This window comes from Thunnus albacares, chromosome 10 (genome assembly GCF_914725855.1).
Source record: "Thunnus albacares chromosome 10, fThuAlb1.1, whole genome shotgun sequence".
In the NCBI taxonomy this organism is placed as follows: domain Eukaryota; kingdom Metazoa; phylum Chordata; class Actinopteri; order Scombriformes; family Scombridae; genus Thunnus; species Thunnus albacares.
In genome coordinates, this window is record NC_058115.1 from 8438486 (window position 1) to 8445096 (window position 6611).

The following is a 6611-nucleotide window of genomic DNA, read 5'->3' on the forward strand; positions in this document are numbered from 1 at the left end:
GGTCATAGCCAAAAATACATTTCGTGGATATATTTCTCCTCATTACATTTTCTACTTAATCCTGTTGAAGCAGGATATGAGAGGCAATTGGTGAAAAATGCAAATACACACAAAATGCAAATGCTCAGCTCAGTGTCATAAACCGTCATCATTCATCTACTACACAGCTTCAAGAGAGTTGTGAACCATTGAACCACTCATCCCTCTGTTTTCTCTCCTCTTGTTTCCCACATCGTTCAATAGGAGACACTGTAAGGAAAAATGGCTAAAATCATTCCTGCTGGGTGACCTTTAAGTTCTATTGCAGAAACATAAATCCCCCTTTTACTTGTTCTCGTTCATCCAGTTAAATCCTCCTATATAAACATTAACATTTGGAAATTACAAGTCGTATAGCTTCCAGAGTCTGGCGGTGTGTGTGCACTGCAGACTTACTGTATAGACTTGTCTAACTGTTCCCCCACTCTCACTGAAAATACCACCAAAGTCAGGCTGGCAAGTAGGCTGGCTATCATCCAAAGCAATAATAGTATGGAGCCAAAGGAGCAAACAATGTGTTGCTGTCCAACTTCTTATGGAGCACACTGTCTTATTACAGTATCTCACTGACTGCTTGGACTCCATTTTGAAAGTAAAATAAGAAAAATGTAAATATCTAAGCAGCAGTCACAGTGAGTTCTGGTGTCCAAGTCTCGTCAGGAAGTCTGTCTTTCATAAACTCCATCGGTTCATCATCTTTGTTCATGTAGTTTGTATCATAGAAAAATGTTCACACTTCCAGTACGCAGGAGTCTTTTATTGTCACAGCGTATTACAAAGTAAATGCAAAAAGTTTTATTCCAGCAGTTATTTTGTCGAATTATGGACATCTGTGTTGTCAATGAACAGCTGTGACTGCTTCAAAGCTCCTTGCTGATTATAACCTGGCAGTTGTTACATCATTACCCTTTGAGATTTGTCCAGAAAAAGCCAGTTGAAAGATTTTGTGTTAAAGCTACAGTGTGCAATTTTTCACCCCCAGGCAGAAAAGTGAATCCTAAGTTCCCGCCCCAACACTTGTCACTCACCCTGATGAGCTGTCTGCCTTGAAACAGCACCTCGCCCGAGGCTAAGATCACTGACATCCCCCAAGCCGCCACAGGCGTCGGAGAAGCAGATGCCAAGCACCGCCAAACCAAGAAAGGGGGGCGAAAAAAGCAAATGCTGTGTCTGAGTATATCTGATGCAAGACGAGCTTCATTCTTTTGTTTTGCTGCCGTCGTGGTTGTTCCTGAGACTTCCTTTTAAGCCTCACCTTCACAGGGACAACCTCGACTCCGACTACACCTGCAGAGAACAGAATTTAAATGTCCCGAACATCATTGAAAAGTCAGACAAACAAGAGGATTTACATTTGAATACACAGGGTCACTGACAGACACACGCTGCATATGTATCACTGCGGGTTGGGTGGTTTGCATCAGAAGAAGGACACATTTAGCTGTGAGCTTGTCGGGCTCAAACCTGAATTGACCCTTTTTAAATTGACAGTGTGCTGCTGTCAAGTGCCCCTCCTCTTTTTCAGACTCCAAACAAAGTCCTGATGGAAATAATTTATGAACCAGATAATCTTTATCACTCATAATTATTCATTCAGTGTTTGGTATGTTTACCATCACTGTGCTCGTCTAGCAGCTGTTCTAATGTCTCTGCAAAGTAGGAAGATATATAAGATGATGCAAAACACATGATATAAGCGACAGTGTTGCAGTTGTCTACCATGTATGACTGATTATGTCCAACTTTTTTTGTCAGTGCTATATATGTTTTTTTCTATGTGTTGCATAGAAGAAACTTCCATAATACTTATCTGAGAGATAGAAATGAATGTTGCTGACTGCTGTGTGTGTTTCTACAGTGCTGAGGATGAATAATGTTTGATTGGGCAGCATCCTTCTGCATCTCATCAGCACTAAAATGAAAACCTGTGACTACTTCATTATTCCGGCCAGCTCTGTGGAATATGAGAAACTCTTGTTGTACTTTGGGACACCAGGTTTGATAATATCATTAAAGTGATGGTTTTTCTTGATGTTGGCAGCAGATCTGCCACCAGCAGCCAACGCTGTGATTAGTTTTTCTTGCATTTTCTGTGGATAAAGTTTGGGTTTCTTTATTGGGCCTTCTTCCCTTTTTTTCCCCTACTCTTTGTTCATTCATCTACTTCTTAGTCTGTTTATTCTAAACAACGCAAACAGATAAAAAGCATCACTTCACAAAGTGTTCAGCTCAGAGAGAAAAGGAAATCCTGTCGCATAGTTATGTTTATACTAGAGGTTTATTTATGTTATTTTTTTCCAAAACCTCACGGCTTTTCTGTAAAACATTTCTGCACCGGTGCAAGAAGAGACCTCAAAGCAGCTTCTCACGAATCTGATGGGACAACATTTTCCGTGTGAAAGCATTCTCCTGTATCCAAATAACCACCAACCCATGAAATGGATCAGAATAATTGTACTAAGCACATGGTTGAAAGCCTTTCAGTACGTGTCAGCAATACAGGGCTCTCACATAAAAGTGGACTTCTTTTTTGTGTATACTGTTGCAACTCCATCTTTGTAGAAATTAATCTTGTATTTCTTTTATATGTATGTTGAATTTACATACTCCACATTTGCATTGACTACAGGCTTTTCAATTCAATATTTCACTCAAGGTAACATTTAGGACAATGGGTTTTTTTTCTTTATCTTTATTTCTTCATGTTGAAAAATTTGGATTGTAAGAAAAAGCACAAATATCTCAAATTTGTGCTTCCTTTTCATCATTAAAACTTGCATATCAGCTTATTCTGGTTATTTAGTTAAAGGTAACTATGCAATTCATCCTGTTAATGTGTATGTGTCTCTTTGTTTGTGATCCCTTTTGTTTTATGAAGTGTTGAATGTGATGAAAACATCCCAAAAGTTAATTTAACCACTTCTTATTTCTATATTTTGTGACTGATTTGGGGTTTTTGGCTTCTTTGTTTTTGTTGCGGAGTTGAAACGGATGTGAAATGATGAAAAGTGGCAGATGACAAAACTCTTTTAAATCAAGACTACTTTCATTATTTGTGTTCTTAATACTGAAATAAATTATTTACTATACTTAGTTTAGTTTCTCTGTGATTTTTTTTTTAATTTTTATTTTTGGCTGTGACAACTTAAGGAAAAAATTGGTTGATAATTTACATCTTTAAAACAGACATTTTAATAAGAATTCATGAACAGCCTCCCTGCAATATTAGTGATTAGCTGCCCATTAAATTGTCTTTCAGCTCCTTACAGCCTGGGTGGAGGCCATCTGTCTACAGGCCCAGTCTGCTCTGGAGGATGGATGACATATGATGCACTTTCACTGGAGTTTCTCCTGTCAAAGTTTCCTACTGACTTAGTAAAACTGGACAAGAAACCATCTGTGAAAGTGCACCTAGCGTATCTTCACATACAGTGTAGTAGTAGGAGGATGATAATTTAGTAATCATCCTCCTATCTGCTATCCACCCACTAAATGATTATTTTATGCCTTCAGGAGCTGGACTTCAATGCCATCATTAAAGGAACCACACATTTTATGCTGTGCTCACTTCTGAGTGGGAGTCTTTCTTAAAACTCCCACTCAGGAAAAGTGATGATGCACTGAAGATGTATTATTGCCCTGATATCAGAAATGCTAACGCACAAAGAGCTGAATTCAATTAGTTTTAATGGAAAATGTTTGTTCAAAACCAATAACGTCAGACAGATATTAGCCAGCACCCAAAACCAGACAGGGGTGTGTATGTTTCCACTTAGAGGCAGTTTCTATGTCAGTCTCGGACTACAGAGATGTGATTTATAGACACACATCCTCCTCCACTCTTAAACCTCTGGACTCTGTCTATCACTCTGCCTGGAGATTTATTACTGATGATGCTTATGGCACACATCATTGTATTTTTTATGATTGGGATGGGTGGTCTTCTCTTCAGGAGAAAGGTGATACTTACCGGTATCTTTTTATTTATAAAGCCCTTTATGTTCCACGAGTCACGTCTGAACTTGATAAGACTGCTTTTAATTTTAGTGCACCTGATTCCTGGAACAAATAACAGCACCTTCTCAAAATCAATACACTTATACCTTCTGGACACTTTAGAAACTTGATCTTAAACCTCCCAAACTCTATTTGCAATTCTGTTTCATTTTACATTTTAAATTATTTTAATCTATTTTGAATGTTTTTTTAGAGTTGTTTTTTTTTTTACATAACTTAATTTTATTTTAATTATCTTAATCTAGCTATCTTTCCTAATCAGCACATTTAATGGCTTCTTTTTAGTTAATTGTGGTATTGCCTTTTCTCTGTTGCTTTATCTCCTTGCTGTTGTTTTCCTTTTATTTGTTTATGTAATTTGACTCGAAATCATTGTAAATGAGGGTCTCCCCTAATGATTCTCATGAGTATAAATAAAGGTTGATTGAATGAATGAACCTCCCATATCAATTCAGTTCCACACATCTACATTTACAGTACCAGTCAAAAGTTTGGACCCTGGTGGCCTGAGGGTAGAAGCTCTTCCTGAGCCTCTCAATGCTGGCTTGGTGTATCCGGTACCTTCTTCCCGTAGCAGGGAGAAAAGGCTGTTCTCCGGGTGGTTGGGATCCTTAATGAAGGATGAGGGTAGAAGAGATGTATCCACCTACCCTCACCACCTGGGGTCTGCCTGTCAGGAAGTCAAGGAGCCACATGCACAGTGAGGTGTTTAATCCCAGATCCTTGAGCTTGATGACGAGCCTGGAGGGAACAATGGTGTTGAACACTGAACTGTAGTCAATGAACTGATCTCACATAGCTCCCTCTCTTGTCTAGGTGAGATAGGGTGGTGTGGAGGATGTGTGCTATGGTGTCTTCAGTTGATCGGTTGGGACGGTAGGCAAACTGTAGTGGGTCCGGTGTGCTGGGTAGTGAGAAGCAGATGTAATCCATGACCAGCCATTCAAATCACTTCATCGCTACAGAGGTTAGTGCCACTGGGTGGCACAGGAATGATGGTGGACTTCTTGAAGCATGTGGGTATGACAGACTGAGCCAGAGACAGGTTGAATATCATTGTGAACACTGGCGCTAGTTGGTCAGCACATAGTTTGAGGACCTGCCCACTAAGTCCTGCTGCTTTCTTGGTGTTCACACGTTTGAAAGCCATGCTGACATCATGCTCAGAAAGGGTGATAGGTGAAAGGTGCACCCACCCATCCATTAACCTCTGCTTCAGCTTGCTGGCTGCTGATGGCCTCAAAGCAAGCATAAAAGTTGTTTAGCTCATTTGCTAGATAATAATAATATACCCTGTCATAGTTCTTAGCAGGGATGTGTGGAGAGCCCAGTATTTGTATGTGTTTGTTTAGGCAGCAAAATTATTTGTATTTGTATTCAAATAAAAAGTGGAAAGAGGCTTAAAAATCCTGTTTTTGTTTTTATTACGCTTTTAATTTTAGAAGATTTAAGTGTTACAATAAATGTTCATGAATAAACTACCTTATGAAGGAGGCCCCACACCAAGACCAACACAGAGACAGTACAGTGTGTAATGTGTAGGGAAGAACTTCAAAGGCGATTTTTGCTTTGCACTGTTCATTTATTGCCTATTTTTTACAACCTAACTTTGTGGAAAGGAGAAGGGGAATAACAGGTTATGGAGAGTCCCTTGGGAGCACTTTGCTTGTGTCAGTAGCTCAGCTTTATCTCTGGGGAACACCCCCAACTCCAGGGGTGATGTCCATATTAGGAAATGTGCATCATGTAGTAGATGGATGTGACTCCCCTCGTTGAGACCTGTTGATAGACGTAACAGCGGAGCAGAGGACAGAGACTGAAATAGCGATGTAACTGACATGCGCACTGGTAATTGTTTTGGGTTTTTATTTCCCGAAAAACAAATAATTTTTCAAAAATATTTGTATGAAACAAATGTTCGTAAAAAAAAACACTATTTGTGCTTTGCTGAATAACGTATTTGTATTCGGGCACACCCCTAGTTCTTAGACCTTGCCACATACTTCTGAGATTGCCCTCTTGGAATTGTAGTTCCACTTTTTACCTGTAGTCTTGTAGTTCTCATAGTCATATGTCACCATTGTCCAACATAATTCACAACAAGTACAACTAATATTGTAAAAATAAACGTAAAGAGTATGAATTTGTATAAACATGCCAGAACTGTCTCCATGTACACACCAAACTCTTCTAGAGTTTATGCTTCTGTTTAGGCTGCAGTCCTTTTGGCCTGCCAATACCTGTCAGCAAATAAGGGAGTTTAATGGACTAACTATGTCCAAAAGACCTATTCCTTCAGCTTGACAGCCTCCTACACCAGAGGGGTTTTGGGTTTCCATTACAACTGGCACAGATGACCTTTTGGCCACAGCTCTTAGCAGCTGCCTCAGCAATGGAAGCTTTAAACATGGCCCACTCTGATTCTTTTTGGCCTAAGGTGATCTGGTCCAGGAATACCAATGAATCACTTGCTGCTGAAACATACTGTTTGTTATGCACAGTCCAAGGCTGTCACAGAGGTCCAATACAGCTGCTCACAGCTGCAGAAGTCACAA

At 39.6% G+C, this 6611-nt stretch overlaps 1 protein-coding gene across 1 annotated transcript in view; it reads left to right on the top strand.

Annotated features, from left to right (window-relative positions):
* Window positions 1-3133, top strand: part of pigg (phosphatidylinositol glycan anchor biosynthesis class G) — a 66628-nt gene extending 63495 nt beyond the window's left edge. The window contains exon 14 of the mRNA XM_044363777.1: window positions 1022-3133. The gene's annotated coding sequence lies outside the window, so the exon portion shown is untranslated. The remainder of the gene's footprint in view (window positions 1-1021) is intronic.
* The last annotated feature ends 3478 nt before the right edge of the window (window positions 3134-6611 follow it).